The sequence below is a fragment of the Schistocerca gregaria genome, chromosome 8 (genome assembly GCF_023897955.1).
Source record: "Schistocerca gregaria isolate iqSchGreg1 chromosome 8, iqSchGreg1.2, whole genome shotgun sequence".
NCBI lineage: Eukaryota > Metazoa > Arthropoda > Insecta > Orthoptera > Acrididae > Schistocerca > Schistocerca gregaria.
In genome coordinates, this window is record NC_064927.1 from 382,043,160 (window position 1) to 382,057,141 (window position 13,982).

The following is a 13,982-nucleotide window of genomic DNA, read 5'->3' on the forward strand; positions in this document are numbered from 1 at the left end:
TCAGTCGAGCAAAGTCGAGACAAGTCAAGCTGAGAGATGATACGCAGTTAATTAAACGGTAGGCGCGTGAAACCGATGCACACAACGCTTTCCAAGTGTCCAATGCCACGCACCGAAAAGGACGGACTGCTGCACGCAGCAGAGTGGCGCAGTGGAAGCGTGCTGGGCCCATAACCCAGAGGTCCGTGGATCGAAACCACGCTCTGCTAAAATTATTCTTTTTCGTTGGTGCTTCGAGCTCGATCATTAAGCTTGGGGTGCGCTGATTCAGCGTCGTCAGTAAACCCTGTGAGTTGTGAAACGATGACGTCGTGTGAAGAATACGAGAAACACTTCCTAAGACGCAGACCTTCTTACGATTTTTTAGCAATTACATTCCTTGATCACAAGGGTAATGCTTTCTCGCGATATAAAAATCGCACCTCCCCGGCGGGGAATCGAACCCCGGTCTCCCGCGTGACAGGCGGGGATACTAACCACTATACTACCGAGGAACACGCAGGCGGTCTATACAATGCACGCACATTTCTGTTTCTCAAGTACGTGATACATCTAAAATCTAGCGTCCCGATGCTTCCAGAGTCAGCTGCTACGAAATAAAAGTATGCCCCAGGTGAGGCTCGAACTCACAACCCCGGCATTGCTCACGGCTACTGCCTTATAAGTACCGTGCGCTAACCAATTGCGCCACTGGGGCTACAGCGGAATGGTTTCAGTTAGCGGTATTCACTTTGCTGCCAAGCTGTTGTGGCTACAGACCCATCATACGATCATCACCTACGGCCATACTGCCACTTCAGCACCTGTCTACGAATGCTTCATACGATTCTTGTTTCATATGCTACACTTACAGGCATATCAACCGCTTGTCATCACCGAAAAAATGCAGAAAAACGGGCGCCTTGCATTCTGCTACCTGTCCAGATGTATGGCAAGCTCTAGGCTGTGCAGGCGCACCGTGGCCGAGGAGCTGGAGGAGAGATGCCTTCCTTAGCAGCTCCCTGCAGAGTGCGGAAGACCAGAGTGGCCGCGCCGCCGTTGTCAGTGGACGACACGCAATTGCCGAGCCACGGAGAACATGTTGCTTTGCGATGTGCACCCGCCCCGTGGCTTACACCGCGAACAGTGGCCCTGTGGCGCAACGGATAACGCGTCTGACTACGGATCAGAAGATTCCAGGTTCGAATCCTGGCAGGGTCGGCATTTTGTTAGTTGCGGGGGCGTAGCTAGGCAATGCATTCGAATGTCTCCACCTTCGTGGAGTGCAATGTTAATCCTGAGCATCTCGCAGCTGCATCTCGAGACGATCGTGGTAAATATCGCTTCGTGCAAGCGTCAGCGTAGCGTCAGTCGAGCAAAGTCGAGACAAGTCAAGCTGAGAGATGATACGCAGTTAATTAAACGGTAGGCGCGTGAAACCGATGCACACAACGCTTTGCAAGTGTCCAATGCCACGCACCGAAAAGGACGGACTGCTGCACGCAGCAGAGTGGCGCAGTGGAAGCGTGCTGGGCCCATAACCCAGAGGTCCGTGGATCGAAACCACGCTCTGCTAAAATTATTCTTTTTCGTTGGTGCTTCGAGCTCGATCATTAAGCTTGGGGTGCGCTGATTCAGCGTCGTCAGTAAACCCTGTGAGTTGTGAAACAATGACGTCGTGTGAAGAATACGAGAAACACTTCCTAAGACGCAGACCTTCTTACGATTTTTTAGCAATTACATTCCTTGATCACAAGGGTAATGCTTTCTCGCGATATAAAAATCGCACCTCCCCGGCGGGGAATCGAACCCCGGTCTCCCGCGTGACAGGCGGGGATACTAACCACTATACTACCGAGGAACACGCAGGCGGTCTATACAATGCACGCACATTTCTGCTTCTCAAGTACGTGATACATCTAAAATCTAGCGTCCCGATGCTTCCAGAGTCAGCTGCTACGAAATAAAAGTATGCCCCAGGTGAGGCTCGAACTCACAACCCCGGCATTGCTCACGGCTACTGCCTTATAAGTACCGTGCGCTAACCAATTGCGCCACTGGGGCTACAGCGGAATGGTTTCAGTTAGCGGTATTCACTTTGCTGCCAAGCTGTTGTGGCTACAGACCCATCATACGATCATCACCTACGGCCATACTGCCACTTCAGCACCTGTCTACGAATGCTTCATACGATTCTTGTTTCATATGCTACACTTACAGGCATATCAACCGCTTGTCATCACCGAAAAAATGCAGAAAAACGGGCGCCTTGCATTCTGCTACCTGTCCAGATGTATGGCAAGCTCTAGGCTGTGCAGGCGCACCGTGGCCGAGGAGCTGGAGGAGAGATGCCTTCCTTAGCAGCTCCCTGCAGAGTGCGGAAGACCAGAGTGGCCGCGCCGCCGTTGTCAGTGGACGACACGCAATTGCCGAGCCACGGAGAACATGTTGCTTTGCGATGTGCACCCGCCCCGTGGCTTACACCGCGAACAGTGGCCCTGTGGCGCAACGGATAACGCGTCTGACTACGGATCAGAAGATTCCAGGTTCGAATCCTGGCAGGGTCGGCATTTTGTTAGTTGCGGGGGCGTAGCTAGGCAATGCATTCGAATGTCTCCACCTTCGTGGAGTGCAATGTTAATCCTGAGCATCTCGCAGCTGCATCTCGAGACGATCGTGGTAAATATCGCTTCGTGCAAGCGTCAGCGTAGCGTCAGTCGAGCAAAGTCGAGACAAGTCAAACTGAGAGATGATACGCAGTTAATTAAACGGTAGGCGCGTGAAACCGATGCACACAACGCTTTCCAAGTGTCCAATGCCACGCACCGAAAAGGACGGACTGCTGCACGCAGCAGAGTGGCGCAGTGGAAGCGTGCTGGGCCCATAACCCAGAGGTCCGTGGATCGAAACCACGCTCTGCTAAAATTATTCTTTTTCGTTGGTGCTTCGAGCTCGATCATTAAGCTTGGGGTGCGCTGATTCAGCGTCGTCAGTAAACCCTGTGAGTTGTGAAACGATGACGTCGTGTGAAGAATACGAGAAACACTTCCTAAGACGCAGACCTTCTTACGATTTTTTAGCAATTACATTCCTTGATCACAAGGGTAATGCTTTCTCGCGATATAAAAATCGCACCTCCCCGGCGGGGAATCGAACCCCGGTCTCCCGCGTGACAGGCGGGGATACTAACCACTATACTACCGAGGAACACGCAGGCGGTCTATACAATGCACGCACATTTCTGCTTCTCAAGTACGTGATACATCTAAAATCTAGCGTCCCGATGCTTCCAGAGTCAGCTGCTACGAAATAAAAGTATGCCCCAGGTGAGGCTCGAACTCACAACCCCGGCATTGCTCACGGCTACTGCCTTATAAGTACCGTGCGCTAACCAATTGCGCCACTGGGGCTACAGCGGAATGGTTTCAGTTAGCGGTATTCACTTTGCTGCCAAGCTGTTGTGGCTACAGACCCATCATACGATCATCACCTACGGCCATACTGCCACTTCAGCACCTGTCTACGAATGCTTCATACGATTCTTGTTTCATATGCTACACTTACAGGCATATCAACCGCTTGTCATCACCGAAAAAATGCAGAAAAACGGGCGCCTTGCATTCTGCTACCTGTCCAGATGTATGGCAAGCTCTAGGCTGTGCAGGCGCACCGTGGCCGAGGAGCTGGAGGAGAGATGCCTTCCTTAGCAGCTCCCTGCAGAGTGCGGAAGACCAGAGTGGCCGCGCCGCCGTTGTCAGTGGACGACACGCAATTGCCGAGCCACGGAGAACATGTTGCTTTGCGATGTGCACCCGCCCCGTGGCTTACACCGCGAACAGTGGCCCTGTGGCGCAACGGATAACGCGTCTGACTACGGATCAGAAGATTCCAGGTTCGAATCCTGGCAGGGTCGGCATTTTGTTAGTTGCGGGGGCGTAGCTAGGCAATGCATTCGAATGTCTCCACCTTCGTGGAGTGCAATGTTAATCCTGAGCATCTCGCAGCTGCATCTCGAGACGATCGTGGTAAATATCGCTTCGTGCAAGCGTCAGCGTAGCGTCAGTCGAGCAAAGTCGAGACAAGTCAAGCTGAGAGATGATACGCAGTTAATTAAACGGTAGGCGCGTGAAACCGATGCACACAACGCTTTCCAAGTGTCCAATGCCACGCACCGAAAAGGACGGACTGCTGCACGCAGCAGAGTGGCGCAGTGGAAGCGTGCTGGGCCCATAACCCAGAGGTCCGTGGATCGAAACCACGCTCTGCTAAAATTATTCTTTTTCGTTGGTGCTTCGAGCTCGATCATTAAGCTTGGGGTGCGCTGATTCAGCGTCGTCAGTAAACCCTGTGAGTTGTGAAACGATGACGTCGTGTGAAGAATACGAGAAACACTTCCTAAGACGCAGACCTTCTTACGATTTTTTAGCAATTACATTCCTTGATCACAAGGGTAATGCTTTCTCGCGATATAAAAATCGCACCTCCCCGGCGGGGAATCGAACCCCGGTCTCCCGCGTGACAGGCGGGGATACTAACCACTATACTACCGAGGAACACGCAGGCGGTCTATACAATGCACGCACATTTCTGTTTCTCAAGTACGTGATACATCTAAAATCTAGCGTCCCGATGCTTCCAGAGTCAGCTGCTACGAAATAAAAGTATGCCCCAGGTGAGGCTCGAACTCACAACCCCGGCATTGCTCACGGCTACTGCCTTATAAGTACCGTGCGCTAACCAATTGCGCCACTGGGGCTACAGCGGAATGGTTTCAGTTAGCGGTATTCACTTTGCTGCCAAGCTGTTGTGGCTACAGACCCATCATACGATCATCACCTACGGCCATACTGCCACTTCAGCACCTGTCTACGAATGCTTCATACGATTCTTGTTTCATATGCTACACTTACAGGCATATCAACCGCTTGTCATCACCGAAAAAATGCAGAAAAACGGGCGCCTTGCATTCTGCTACCTGTCCAGATGTATGGCAAGCTCTAGGCTGTGCAGGCGCACCGTGGCCGAGGAGCTGGAGGAGAGATGCCTTCCTTAGCAGCTCCCTGCAGAGTGCGGAAGACCAGAGTGGCCGCGCCGCCGTTGTCAGTGGACGACACGCAATTGCCGAGCCACGGAGAACATGTTGCTTTGCGATGTGCACCCGCCCCGTGGCTTACACCGCGAACAGTGGCCCTGTGGCGCAACGGATAACGCGTCTGACTACGGATCAGAAGATTCCAGGTTCGAATCCTGGCAGGGTCGGCATTTTGTTAGTTGCGGGGGCGTAGCTAGGCAATGCATTCGAATGTCTCCACCTTCGTGGAGTGCAATGTTAATCCTGAGCATCTCGCAGCTGCATCTCGAGACGATCGTGGTAAATATCGCTTCGTGCAAGCGTCAGCGTAGCGTCAGTCGAGCAAAGTCGAGACAAGTCAAGCTGAGAGATGATACGCAGTTAATTAAACGGTAGGCGCGTGAAACCGATGCACACAACGCTTTCCAAGTGTCCAATGCCACGCACCGAAAAGGACGGACTGCTGCACGCAGCAGAGTGGCGCAGTGGAAGCGTGCTGGGCCCATAACCCAGAGGTCCGTGGATCGAAACCACGCTCTGCTAAAATTATTCTTTTTCGTTGGTGCTTCGAGCTCGATCATTAAGCTTGGGGTGCGCTGATTCAGCGTCGTCAGTAAACCCTGTGAGTTGTGAAACGATGACGTCGTGTGAAGAATACGAGAAACACTTCCTAAGACGCAGACCTTCTTACGATTTTTTAGCAATTACATTCCTTGATCACAAGGGTAATGCTTTCTCGCGATATAAAAATCGCACCTCCCCGGCGGGGAATCGAACCCCGGTCTCCCGCGTGACAGGCGGGGATACTAACCACTATACTACCGAGGAACACGCAGGCGGTCTATACAATGCACGCACATTTCTGTTTCTCAAGTACGTGATACATCTAAAATCTAGCGTCCCGATGCTTCCAGAGTCAGCTGCTACGAAATAAAAGTATGCCCCAGGTGAGGCTCGAACTCACAACCCCGGCATTGCTCACGGCTACTGCCTTATAAGTACCGTGCGCTAACCAATTGCGCCACTGGGGCTACAGCGGAATGGTTTCAGTTAGCGGTATTCACTTTGCTGCCAAGCTGTTGTGGCTACAGACCCATCATACGATCATCACCTACGGCCATACTGCCACTTCAGCACCTGTCTACGAATGCTTCATACGATTCTTGTTTCATATGCTACACTTACAGGCATATCAACCGCTTGTCATCACCGAAAAAATGCAGAAAAACGGGCGCCTTGCATTCTGCTACCTGTCCAGATGTATGGCAAGCTCTAGGCTGTGCAGGCGCACCGTGGCCGAGGAGCTGGAGGAGAGATGCCTTCCTTAGCAGCTCCCTGCAGAGTGCGGAAGACCAGAGTGGCCGCGCCGCCGTTGTCAGTGGACGACACGCAATTGCCGAGCCACGGAGAACATGTTGCTTTGCGATGTGCACCCGCCCCGTGGCTTACACCGCGAACAGTGGCCCTGTGGCGCAACGGATAACGCGTCTGACTACGGATCAGAAGATTCCAGGTTCGAATCCTGGCAGGGTCGGCATTTTGTTAGTTGCGGGGGCGTAGCTAGGCAATGCATTCGAATGTCTCCACCTTCGTGGAGTGCAATGTTAATCCTGAGCATCTCGCAGCTGCATCTCGAGACGATCGTGGTAAATATCGCTTCGTGCAAGCGTCAGCGTAGCGTCAGTCGAGCAAAGTCGAGACAAGTCAAGCTGAGAGATGATACGCAGTTAATTAAACGGTAGGCGCGTGAAACCGATGCACACAACGCTTTCCAAGTGTCCAATGCCACGCACCGAAAAGGACGGACTGCTGCACGCAGCAGAGTGGCGCAGTGGAAGCGTGCTGGGCCCATAACCCAGAGGTCCGTGGATCGAAACCACGCTCTGCTAAAATTATTCTTTTTCGTTGGTGCTTCGAGCTCGATCATTAAGCTTGGGGTGCGCTGATTCAGCGTCGTCAGTAAACCCTGTGAGTTGTGAAACGATGACGTCGTGTGAAGAATACGAGAAACACTTCCTAAGACGCAGACCTTCTTACGATTTTTTAGCAATTACATTCCTTGATCACAAGGGTAATGCTTTCTCGCGATATAAAAATCGCACCTCCCCGGCGGGGAATCGAACCCCGGTCTCCCGCGTGACAGGCGGGGATACTAACCACTATACTACCGAGGAACACGCAGGGGGTCTATACAATGCACGCACATTTCTGCTTCTCAAGTACGTGATACATCTAAAATCTAGCGTCCCGATGCTTCCAGAGTCAGCTGCTACGAAATAAAAGTATGCCCCAGGTGAGGCTCGAACTCACAACCCCGGCATTGCTCACGGCTACTGCCTTATAAGTACCGTGCGCTAACCAATTGCGCCACTGGGGCTACAGCGGAATGGTTTCAGTTAGCGGTATTCACTTTGCTGCCAAGCTGTTGTGGCTACAGACCCATCATACGATCATCACCTACGGCCATACTGCCACTTCAGCACCTGTCTACGAATGCTTCATACGATTCTTGTTTCATATGCTACACTTACAGGCATATCAACCGCTTGTCATCACCGAAAAAATGCAGAAAAACGGGCGCCTTGCATTCTGCTACCTGTCCAGATGTATGGCAAGCTCTAGGCTGTGCAGGCGCACCGTGGCCGAGGAGCTGGAGGAGAGATGCCTTCCTTAGCAGCTCCCTGCAGAGTGCGGAAGACCAGAGTGGCCGCGCCGCCGTTGTCAGTGGACGACACGCAATTGCCGAGCCACGGAGAACATGTTGCTTTGCGATGTGCACCCGCCCCGTGGCTTACACCGCGAACAGTGGCCCTGTGGCGCAACGGATAACGCGTCTGACTACGGATCAGAAGATTCCAGGTTCGAATCCTGGCAGGGTCGGCATTTTGTTAGTTGCGGGGGCGTAGCTAGGCAATGCATTCGAATGTCTCCACCTTCGTGGAGTGCAATGTTAATCCTGAGCATCTCGCAGCTGCATCTCGAGACGATCGTGGTAAATATCGCTTCGTGCAAGCGTCAGCGTAGCGTCAGTCGAGCAAAGTCGAGACAAGTCAAGCTGAGAGATGATACGCAGTTAATTAAACGGTAGGCGCGTGAAACCGAAGCACACAACGCTTTCCAAGTGTCCAATGCCACGCACCGAAAAGGACGGACTGCTGCACGCAGCAGAGTGGCGCAGTGGAAGCGTGCTGGGCCCATAACCCAGAGGTCCGTGGATCGAAACCACGCTCTGCTAAAATTATTCTTTTTCGTTGGTGCTTCGAGCTCGATCATTAAGCTTGGGGTGCGCTGATTCAGCGTCGTCAGTAAACCCTGTGAGTTGTGAAACGATGACGTCGTGTGAAGAATACGAGAAACACTTCCTAAGACGCAGACCTTCTTACGATTTTTTAGCAATTACATTCCTTGATCACAAGGGTAATGCTTTCTCGCGATATAAAAATCGCACCTCCCCGGCGGGGAATCGAACCCCGGTCTCCCGCGTGACAGGCGGGGATACTAACCACTATACTACCGAGGAACACGCAGGGGGTCTATACAATGCACGCACATTTCTGCTTCTCAAGTACGTGATACATCTAAAATCTAGCGTCCCGATGCTTCCAGAGTCAGCTGCTACGAAATAAAAGTATGCCCCAGGTGAGGCTCGAACTCACAACCCCGGCATTGCTCACGGCTACTGCCTTATAAGTACCGTGCGCTAACCAATTGCGCCACTGGGGCTACAGCGGAATGGTTTCAGTTAGCGGTATTCACTTTGCTGCCAAGCTGTTGTGGCTACAGACCCATCATACGATCATCACCTACGGCCATACTGCCACTTCAGCACCTGTCTACGAATGCTTCATACGATTCTTGTTTCATATGCTACACTTACAGGCATATCAACCGCTTGTCATCACCGAAAAAATGCAGAAAAACGGGCGCCTTGCATTCTGCTACCTGTCCAGATGTATGGCAAGCTCTAGGCTGTGCAGGCGCACCGTGGCCGAGGAGCTGGAGGAGAGATGCCTTCCTTAGCAGCTCCCTGCAGAGTGCGGAAGACCAGAGTGGCCGCGCCGCCGTTGTCAGTGGACGACACGCAATTGCCGAGCCACGGAGAACATGTTGCTTTGCGATGTGCACCCGCCCCGTGGCTTACACCGCGAACAGTGGCCCTGTGGCGCAACGGATAACGCGTCTGACTACGGATCAGAAGATTCCAGGTTCGAATCCTGGCAGGGTCGGCATTTTGTTAGTTGCGGGGGCGTAGCTAGGCAATGCATTCGAATGTCTCCACCTTCGTGGAGTGCAATGTTAATCCTGAGCATCTCGCAGCTGCATCTCGAGACGATCGTGGTAAATATCGCTTCGTGCAAGCGTCAGCGTAGCGTCAGTCGAGCAAAGTCGAGACAAGTCAAGCTGAGAGATGATACGCAGTTAATTAAACGGTAGGCGCGTGAAACCGATGCACACAACGCTTTCCAAGTGTCCAATGCCACGCACCGAAAAGGACGGACTGCTGCACGCAGCAGAGTGGCGCAGTGGAAGCGTGCTGGGCCCATAACCCAGAGGTCCGTGGATCGAAACCACGCTCTGCTAAAATTATTCTTTTTCGTTGGTGCTTCGAGCTCGATCATTAAGCTTGGGGTGCGCTGATTCAGCGTCGTCAGTAAACCCTGTGAGTTGTGAAACGATGACGTCGTGTGAAGAATACGAGAAACACTTCCTAAGACGCAGACCTTCTTACGATTTTTTAGCAATTACATTCCTTGATCACAAGGGTAATGCTTTCTCGCGATATAAAAATCGCACCTCCCCGGCGGGGAATCGAACCCCGGTCTCCCGCGTGACAGGCGGGGATACTAACCACTATACTACCGAGGAACACGCAGGCGATCTATACAATGCACGCACATTTCTGCTTCTCAAGTACGTGATACATCTAAAATCTAGCGTCCCGATGCTTCCAGAGTCAGCTGCTACGAAATAAAAGTATGCCCCAGGTGAGGCTCGAACTCACAACCCCGGCATTGCTCACGGCTACTGCCTTATAAGTACCGTGCGCTAACCAATTGCGCCACTGGGGCTACAGCGGAATGGTTTCAGTTAGCGGTATTCACTTTGCTGCCAAGCTGTTGTGGCTACAGACCCATCATACGATCATCACCTACGGCCATACTGCCACTTCAGCACCTGTCTACGAATGCTTCATACGATTCTTGTTTCATATGCTACACTTACAGGCATATCAACCGCTTGTCATCACCGAAAAAATGCAGAAAAACGGGCGCCTTGCATTCTGCTACCTGTCCAGATGTATGGCAAGCTCTAGGCTGTGCAGGCGCACCGTGGCCGAGGAGCTGGAGGAGAGATGCCTTCCTTAGCAGCTCCCTGCAGAGTGCGGAAGACCAGAGTGGCCGCGCCGCCGTTGTCAGTGGACGACACGCAATTGCCGAGCCACGGAGAACATGTTGCTTTGCGATGTGCACCCGCCCCGTGGCTTACACCGCGAACAGTGGCCCTGTGGCGCAACGGATAACGCGTCTGACTACGGATCAGAAGATTCCAGGTTCGAATCCTGGCAGGGTCGGCATTTTGTTAGTTGCGGGGGCGTAGCTAGGCAATGCATTCGAATGTCTCCACCTTCGTGGAGTGCAATGTTAATCCTGAGCATCTCGCAGCTGCATCTCGAGACGATCGTGGTAAATATCGCTTCGTGCAAGCGTCAGCGTAGCGTCAGTCGAGCAAAGTCGAGACAAGTCAAGCTGAGAGATGATACGCAGTTAATTAAACGGTAGGCGCGTGAAACCGATGCACACAACGCTTTCCAAGTGTCCAATGCCACGCACCGAAAAGGACGGACTGCTGCACGCAGCAGAGTGGCGCAGTGGAAGCGTGCTGGGCCCATAACCCAGAGGTCCGTGGATCGAAACCACGCTCTGCTAAAATTATTCTTTTTCGTTGGTGCTTCGAGCTCGATCATTAAGCTTGGGGTGCGCTGATTCAGCGTCGTCAGTAAACCCTGTGAGTTGTGAAACGATGACGTCGTGTGAAGAATACGAGAAACACTTCCTAAGACGCAGACCTTCTTACGATTTTTTAGCAATTACATTCCTTGATCACAAGGGTAATGCTTTCTCGCGATATAAAAATCGCACCTCCCCGGCGGGGAATCGAACCCCGGTCTCCCGCGTGACAGGCGGGGATACTAACCACTATACTACCGAGGAACACGCAGGCGGTCTATACAATGCACGCACATTTCTGCTTCTCAAGTACGTGATACATCTAAAATCTAGCGTCCCGATGCTTCCAGAGTCAGCTGCTACGAAATAAAAGTATGCCCCAGGTGAGGCTCGAACTCACAACCCCGGCATTGCTCACGGCTACTGCCTTATAAGTACCGTGCGCTAACCAATTGCGCCACTGGGGCTACAGCGGAATGGTTTCAGTTAGCGGTATTCACTTTGCTGCCAAGCTGTTGTGGCTACAGACCCATCATACGATCATCACCTACGGCCATACTGCCACTTCAGCACCTGTCTACGAATGCTTCATACGATTCTTGTTTCATATGCTACACTTACAGGCATATCAACCGCTTGTCATCACCGAAAAAATGCAGAAAAACGGGCGCCTTGCATTCTGCTACCTGTCCAACAGCGGGGGCAGATATATGGCAAGCTCTAGGCTGTGCAGGCGCACCGTGGCCGAGGAGCTGGAGGAGAGATGCCTTCCTTAGCAGCTCCCTGCAGAGTGCGGAAGACCAGAGTGGCCGCGCCGCCGTTGTCAGTGGACGACACGCAATTGCCGAGCCACGGAGAACACGTTGCTTTGCGATGTGCACCCGCCCCGTGGCTTACACCGCGAACAGTGGCCCTGTGGCGCAACGAATAACGCGTCTGACTACGGATCAGAAGATTCCAGGTTCGAATCCTGGCAGGGTCGGCATTTTGTTAGTTGCGGGGGCGTAGCTAGGCAATGCATTCGAATGTCTCCACCTTCGTGGAGTGCAATGTTAATCCTGAGCATCTCGCAGCTGCATCTCGAGACGATCGTGGTAAATATCGCTTCGTGCAAGCGTCAGTCGAGCAAAGTCGAGACAAGTCAAGCTGAGAGATGATACGCAGTTAATTAAACGGTAGGCGCGTGAAACCGATGCACACAACGCTTTCCAAGTGTCCAATGCCACGCACCGAAAAGGACGGACTGCTGCACGCAGCAGAGTGGCGCAGTGGAAGCGTGCTGGGCCCATAACCCAGAGGTCCGTGGATCGAAACCACGCTCTGCTAAAATTATTCTTTTTCGTTGGTGCTTCGAGCTCGATCATTAAGCTTGGGGTGCGCTGATTCAGCGTCGTCAGTAAACCCTGTGAGTTGTGAAACGATGACGTCGTGTGAAGAATACGAGAAACACTTCCTAAGACGCAGACCTTCTTACGATTTTTTAGCAATTACATTCCTTGATCACAAGGGTAATGCTTTCTCGCGATATAAAAATCGCACCTCCCCGGCGGGGAATCGAACCCCGGTCTCCCGCGTGACAGGCGGGGATACTAACCACTATACTACCGAGGAACACGCAGGCGATCTATACAATGCACGCACATTTCTGCTTCTCAAGTACGTGATACATCTAAAATCTAGCGTCCCGATGCTTCCAGAGTCAGCTGCTACGAAATAAAAGTATGCCCCAGGTGAGGCTCGAACTCACAACCCCGGCATTGCTCACGGCTACTGCCTTATAAGTACCGTGCGCTAACCAATTGCGCCACTGGGGCTACAGCGGAATGGTTTCAGTTAGCGGTATTCACTTTGCTGCCAAGCTGTTGTGGCTACAGACCCATCATACGATCATCACCTACGGCCATACTGCCACTTCAGCACCTGTCTACGAATGCTTCATACGATTCTTGTTTCATATGCTACACTTACAGGCATATCAACCGCTTGTCATCACCGAAAAAATGCAGAAAAACGGGCGCCTTGCATTCTGCTACCTGTCCAGATGTATGGCAAGCTCTAGGCTGTGCAGGCGCACCGTGGCCGAGGAGCTGGAGGAGAGATGCCTTCCTTAGCAGCTCCCTGCAGAGTGCGGAAGACCAGAGTGGCCGCGCCGCCGTTGTCAGTGGACGACACGCAATTGCCGAGCCACGGAGAACATGTTGCTTTGCGATGTGCACCCGCCCCGTGGCTTACACCGCGAACAGTGGCCCTGTGGCGCAACGGATAACGCGTCTGACTACGGATCAGAAGATTCCAGGTTCGAATCCTGGCAGGGTCGGCATTTTGTTAGTTGCGGGGGCGTAGCTAGGCAATGCATTCGAATGTCTCCACCTTCGTGGAGTGCAATGTTAATCCTGAGCATCTCGCAGCTGCATCTCGAGACGATCGTGGTAAATATCGCTTCGTGCAAGCGTCAGCGTAGCGTCAGTCGAGCAAAGTCGAGACAAGTCAAGCTGAGAGATGATACGCAGTTAATTAAACGGTAGGCGCGTGAAACCGATGCACACAACGCTTTCCAAGTGTCCAATGCCACGCACCGAAAAGGACGGACTGCTGCACGCAGCAGAGTGGCGCAGTGGAAGCGTGCTGGGCCCATAACCCAGAGGTCCGTGGATCGAAACCACGCTCTGCTAAAATTATTCTTTTTCGTTGGTGCTTCGAGCTCGATCATTAAGCTTGGGGTGCGCTGATTCAGCGTCGTCAGTAAACCCTGTGAGTTGTGAAACGATGACGTCGTGTGAAGAATACGAGAAACACTTCCTAAGACGCAGACCTTCTTACGATTTTTTAGCAATTACATTCCTTGATCACAAGGGTAATGCTTTCTCGCGATATAAAAATCGCACCTCCCCGGCGGGGAATCGAACCCCGGTCTCCCGCGTGACAGGCGGGGATACTAACCACTATACTACCGAGGAACACGCAGGCGGTCTATACAATGCACG

The 13,982-nt window shown here is 52.5% G+C and overlaps 42 non-coding genes across 42 annotated transcripts; 21 read left to right on the forward strand and 21 right to left on the reverse strand.

The window, feature by feature from the left end:
- The first annotated feature begins 137 nt into the window (after positions 1–137).
- Trnam-cau (transfer RNA methionine (anticodon CAU)) lies at positions 138–209 on the forward strand. The gene has a single exon. It is a non-coding gene; the product is annotated as a tRNA-Met (tRNA).
- Positions 210–422: 213 nt separating this feature from the next.
- Positions 423–494, reverse strand: Trnad-guc (transfer RNA aspartic acid (anticodon GUC)). Its single transcript has one exon. It is a non-coding gene; the product is annotated as a tRNA-Asp (tRNA).
- Positions 495–605: 111 nt separating this feature from the next.
- Positions 606–697, reverse strand: Trnai-uau (transfer RNA isoleucine (anticodon UAU)). The gene is given in 2 exon segments: positions 606–641; positions 660–697. It is a non-coding gene; the product is annotated as a tRNA-Ile (tRNA).
- A 430-nt stretch (positions 698–1,127) lies between these two features.
- Trnar-acg (transfer RNA arginine (anticodon ACG)) lies at positions 1,128–1,200 on the forward strand. The gene has a single exon. It is a non-coding gene; the product is annotated as a tRNA-Arg (tRNA).
- A 283-nt stretch (positions 1,201–1,483) lies between these two features.
- Trnam-cau (transfer RNA methionine (anticodon CAU)) lies at positions 1,484–1,555 on the forward strand. The gene has a single exon. It is a non-coding gene; the product is annotated as a tRNA-Met (tRNA).
- Positions 1,556–1,768: 213 nt separating this feature from the next.
- On the reverse strand, positions 1,769–1,840 carry Trnad-guc (transfer RNA aspartic acid (anticodon GUC)). The gene has a single exon. It is a non-coding gene; the product is annotated as a tRNA-Asp (tRNA).
- Positions 1,841–1,951: 111 nt separating this feature from the next.
- On the reverse strand, positions 1,952–2,043 carry Trnai-uau (transfer RNA isoleucine (anticodon UAU)). Its single transcript is given in 2 exon segments — positions 1,952–1,987; positions 2,006–2,043. It is a non-coding gene; the product is annotated as a tRNA-Ile (tRNA).
- Positions 2,044–2,473: 430 nt separating this feature from the next.
- On the forward strand, positions 2,474–2,546 carry Trnar-acg (transfer RNA arginine (anticodon ACG)). Its single transcript has one exon. It is a non-coding gene; the product is annotated as a tRNA-Arg (tRNA).
- A 283-nt stretch (positions 2,547–2,829) lies between these two features.
- Trnam-cau (transfer RNA methionine (anticodon CAU)) lies at positions 2,830–2,901 on the forward strand. Its single transcript has one exon. It is a non-coding gene; the product is annotated as a tRNA-Met (tRNA).
- A 213-nt stretch (positions 2,902–3,114) lies between these two features.
- Positions 3,115–3,186, reverse strand: Trnad-guc (transfer RNA aspartic acid (anticodon GUC)). Its single transcript has one exon. It is a non-coding gene; the product is annotated as a tRNA-Asp (tRNA).
- Positions 3,187–3,297: 111 nt separating this feature from the next.
- Trnai-uau (transfer RNA isoleucine (anticodon UAU)) lies at positions 3,298–3,389 on the reverse strand. The gene is given in 2 exon segments: positions 3,298–3,333; positions 3,352–3,389. It is a non-coding gene; the product is annotated as a tRNA-Ile (tRNA).
- Positions 3,390–3,819: 430 nt separating this feature from the next.
- Positions 3,820–3,892, forward strand: Trnar-acg (transfer RNA arginine (anticodon ACG)). The gene has a single exon. It is a non-coding gene; the product is annotated as a tRNA-Arg (tRNA).
- A 283-nt stretch (positions 3,893–4,175) lies between these two features.
- Trnam-cau (transfer RNA methionine (anticodon CAU)) lies at positions 4,176–4,247 on the forward strand. The gene has a single exon. It is a non-coding gene; the product is annotated as a tRNA-Met (tRNA).
- A 213-nt stretch (positions 4,248–4,460) lies between these two features.
- On the reverse strand, positions 4,461–4,532 carry Trnad-guc (transfer RNA aspartic acid (anticodon GUC)). Its single transcript has one exon. It is a non-coding gene; the product is annotated as a tRNA-Asp (tRNA).
- Positions 4,533–4,643: 111 nt separating this feature from the next.
- Positions 4,644–4,735, reverse strand: Trnai-uau (transfer RNA isoleucine (anticodon UAU)). The gene is given in 2 exon segments: positions 4,644–4,679; positions 4,698–4,735. It is a non-coding gene; the product is annotated as a tRNA-Ile (tRNA).
- A 430-nt stretch (positions 4,736–5,165) lies between these two features.
- On the forward strand, positions 5,166–5,238 carry Trnar-acg (transfer RNA arginine (anticodon ACG)). Its single transcript has one exon. It is a non-coding gene; the product is annotated as a tRNA-Arg (tRNA).
- A 283-nt stretch (positions 5,239–5,521) lies between these two features.
- Positions 5,522–5,593, forward strand: Trnam-cau (transfer RNA methionine (anticodon CAU)). The gene has a single exon. It is a non-coding gene; the product is annotated as a tRNA-Met (tRNA).
- A 213-nt stretch (positions 5,594–5,806) lies between these two features.
- Trnad-guc (transfer RNA aspartic acid (anticodon GUC)) lies at positions 5,807–5,878 on the reverse strand. The gene has a single exon. It is a non-coding gene; the product is annotated as a tRNA-Asp (tRNA).
- A 111-nt stretch (positions 5,879–5,989) lies between these two features.
- Positions 5,990–6,081, reverse strand: Trnai-uau (transfer RNA isoleucine (anticodon UAU)). The gene is given in 2 exon segments: positions 5,990–6,025; positions 6,044–6,081. It is a non-coding gene; the product is annotated as a tRNA-Ile (tRNA).
- A 430-nt stretch (positions 6,082–6,511) lies between these two features.
- Trnar-acg (transfer RNA arginine (anticodon ACG)) lies at positions 6,512–6,584 on the forward strand. The gene has a single exon. It is a non-coding gene; the product is annotated as a tRNA-Arg (tRNA).
- Positions 6,585–6,867: 283 nt separating this feature from the next.
- Positions 6,868–6,939, forward strand: Trnam-cau (transfer RNA methionine (anticodon CAU)). Its single transcript has one exon. It is a non-coding gene; the product is annotated as a tRNA-Met (tRNA).
- A 213-nt stretch (positions 6,940–7,152) lies between these two features.
- Trnad-guc (transfer RNA aspartic acid (anticodon GUC)) lies at positions 7,153–7,224 on the reverse strand. The gene has a single exon. It is a non-coding gene; the product is annotated as a tRNA-Asp (tRNA).
- Positions 7,225–7,335: 111 nt separating this feature from the next.
- Positions 7,336–7,427, reverse strand: Trnai-uau (transfer RNA isoleucine (anticodon UAU)). The gene is given in 2 exon segments: positions 7,336–7,371; positions 7,390–7,427. It is a non-coding gene; the product is annotated as a tRNA-Ile (tRNA).
- A 430-nt stretch (positions 7,428–7,857) lies between these two features.
- Positions 7,858–7,930, forward strand: Trnar-acg (transfer RNA arginine (anticodon ACG)). The gene has a single exon. It is a non-coding gene; the product is annotated as a tRNA-Arg (tRNA).
- A 283-nt stretch (positions 7,931–8,213) lies between these two features.
- On the forward strand, positions 8,214–8,285 carry Trnam-cau (transfer RNA methionine (anticodon CAU)). The gene has a single exon. It is a non-coding gene; the product is annotated as a tRNA-Met (tRNA).
- Positions 8,286–8,498: 213 nt separating this feature from the next.
- Trnad-guc (transfer RNA aspartic acid (anticodon GUC)) lies at positions 8,499–8,570 on the reverse strand. Its single transcript has one exon. It is a non-coding gene; the product is annotated as a tRNA-Asp (tRNA).
- Positions 8,571–8,681: 111 nt separating this feature from the next.
- On the reverse strand, positions 8,682–8,773 carry Trnai-uau (transfer RNA isoleucine (anticodon UAU)). The gene is given in 2 exon segments: positions 8,682–8,717; positions 8,736–8,773. It is a non-coding gene; the product is annotated as a tRNA-Ile (tRNA).
- A 430-nt stretch (positions 8,774–9,203) lies between these two features.
- Trnar-acg (transfer RNA arginine (anticodon ACG)) lies at positions 9,204–9,276 on the forward strand. The gene has a single exon. It is a non-coding gene; the product is annotated as a tRNA-Arg (tRNA).
- A 283-nt stretch (positions 9,277–9,559) lies between these two features.
- On the forward strand, positions 9,560–9,631 carry Trnam-cau (transfer RNA methionine (anticodon CAU)). Its single transcript has one exon. It is a non-coding gene; the product is annotated as a tRNA-Met (tRNA).
- A 213-nt stretch (positions 9,632–9,844) lies between these two features.
- On the reverse strand, positions 9,845–9,916 carry Trnad-guc (transfer RNA aspartic acid (anticodon GUC)). The gene has a single exon. It is a non-coding gene; the product is annotated as a tRNA-Asp (tRNA).
- A 111-nt stretch (positions 9,917–10,027) lies between these two features.
- Positions 10,028–10,119, reverse strand: Trnai-uau (transfer RNA isoleucine (anticodon UAU)). The gene is given in 2 exon segments: positions 10,028–10,063; positions 10,082–10,119. It is a non-coding gene; the product is annotated as a tRNA-Ile (tRNA).
- A 430-nt stretch (positions 10,120–10,549) lies between these two features.
- On the forward strand, positions 10,550–10,622 carry Trnar-acg (transfer RNA arginine (anticodon ACG)). Its single transcript has one exon. It is a non-coding gene; the product is annotated as a tRNA-Arg (tRNA).
- A 283-nt stretch (positions 10,623–10,905) lies between these two features.
- Trnam-cau (transfer RNA methionine (anticodon CAU)) lies at positions 10,906–10,977 on the forward strand. Its single transcript has one exon. It is a non-coding gene; the product is annotated as a tRNA-Met (tRNA).
- Positions 10,978–11,190: 213 nt separating this feature from the next.
- Positions 11,191–11,262, reverse strand: Trnad-guc (transfer RNA aspartic acid (anticodon GUC)). The gene has a single exon. It is a non-coding gene; the product is annotated as a tRNA-Asp (tRNA).
- Positions 11,263–11,373: 111 nt separating this feature from the next.
- Trnai-uau (transfer RNA isoleucine (anticodon UAU)) lies at positions 11,374–11,465 on the reverse strand. Its single transcript is given in 2 exon segments — positions 11,374–11,409; positions 11,428–11,465. It is a non-coding gene; the product is annotated as a tRNA-Ile (tRNA).
- A 442-nt stretch (positions 11,466–11,907) lies between these two features.
- Positions 11,908–11,980, forward strand: Trnar-acg (transfer RNA arginine (anticodon ACG)). The gene has a single exon. It is a non-coding gene; the product is annotated as a tRNA-Arg (tRNA).
- Positions 11,981–12,252: 272 nt separating this feature from the next.
- Trnam-cau (transfer RNA methionine (anticodon CAU)) lies at positions 12,253–12,324 on the forward strand. Its single transcript has one exon. It is a non-coding gene; the product is annotated as a tRNA-Met (tRNA).
- A 213-nt stretch (positions 12,325–12,537) lies between these two features.
- On the reverse strand, positions 12,538–12,609 carry Trnad-guc (transfer RNA aspartic acid (anticodon GUC)). The gene has a single exon. It is a non-coding gene; the product is annotated as a tRNA-Asp (tRNA).
- Positions 12,610–12,720: 111 nt separating this feature from the next.
- Positions 12,721–12,812, reverse strand: Trnai-uau (transfer RNA isoleucine (anticodon UAU)). Its single transcript is given in 2 exon segments — positions 12,721–12,756; positions 12,775–12,812. It is a non-coding gene; the product is annotated as a tRNA-Ile (tRNA).
- Positions 12,813–13,242: 430 nt separating this feature from the next.
- Trnar-acg (transfer RNA arginine (anticodon ACG)) lies at positions 13,243–13,315 on the forward strand. Its single transcript has one exon. It is a non-coding gene; the product is annotated as a tRNA-Arg (tRNA).
- Positions 13,316–13,598: 283 nt separating this feature from the next.
- On the forward strand, positions 13,599–13,670 carry Trnam-cau (transfer RNA methionine (anticodon CAU)). The gene has a single exon. It is a non-coding gene; the product is annotated as a tRNA-Met (tRNA).
- A 213-nt stretch (positions 13,671–13,883) lies between these two features.
- Trnad-guc (transfer RNA aspartic acid (anticodon GUC)) lies at positions 13,884–13,955 on the reverse strand. Its single transcript has one exon. It is a non-coding gene; the product is annotated as a tRNA-Asp (tRNA).
- Between the last annotated feature and the right edge of the window lie 27 nt (positions 13,956–13,982).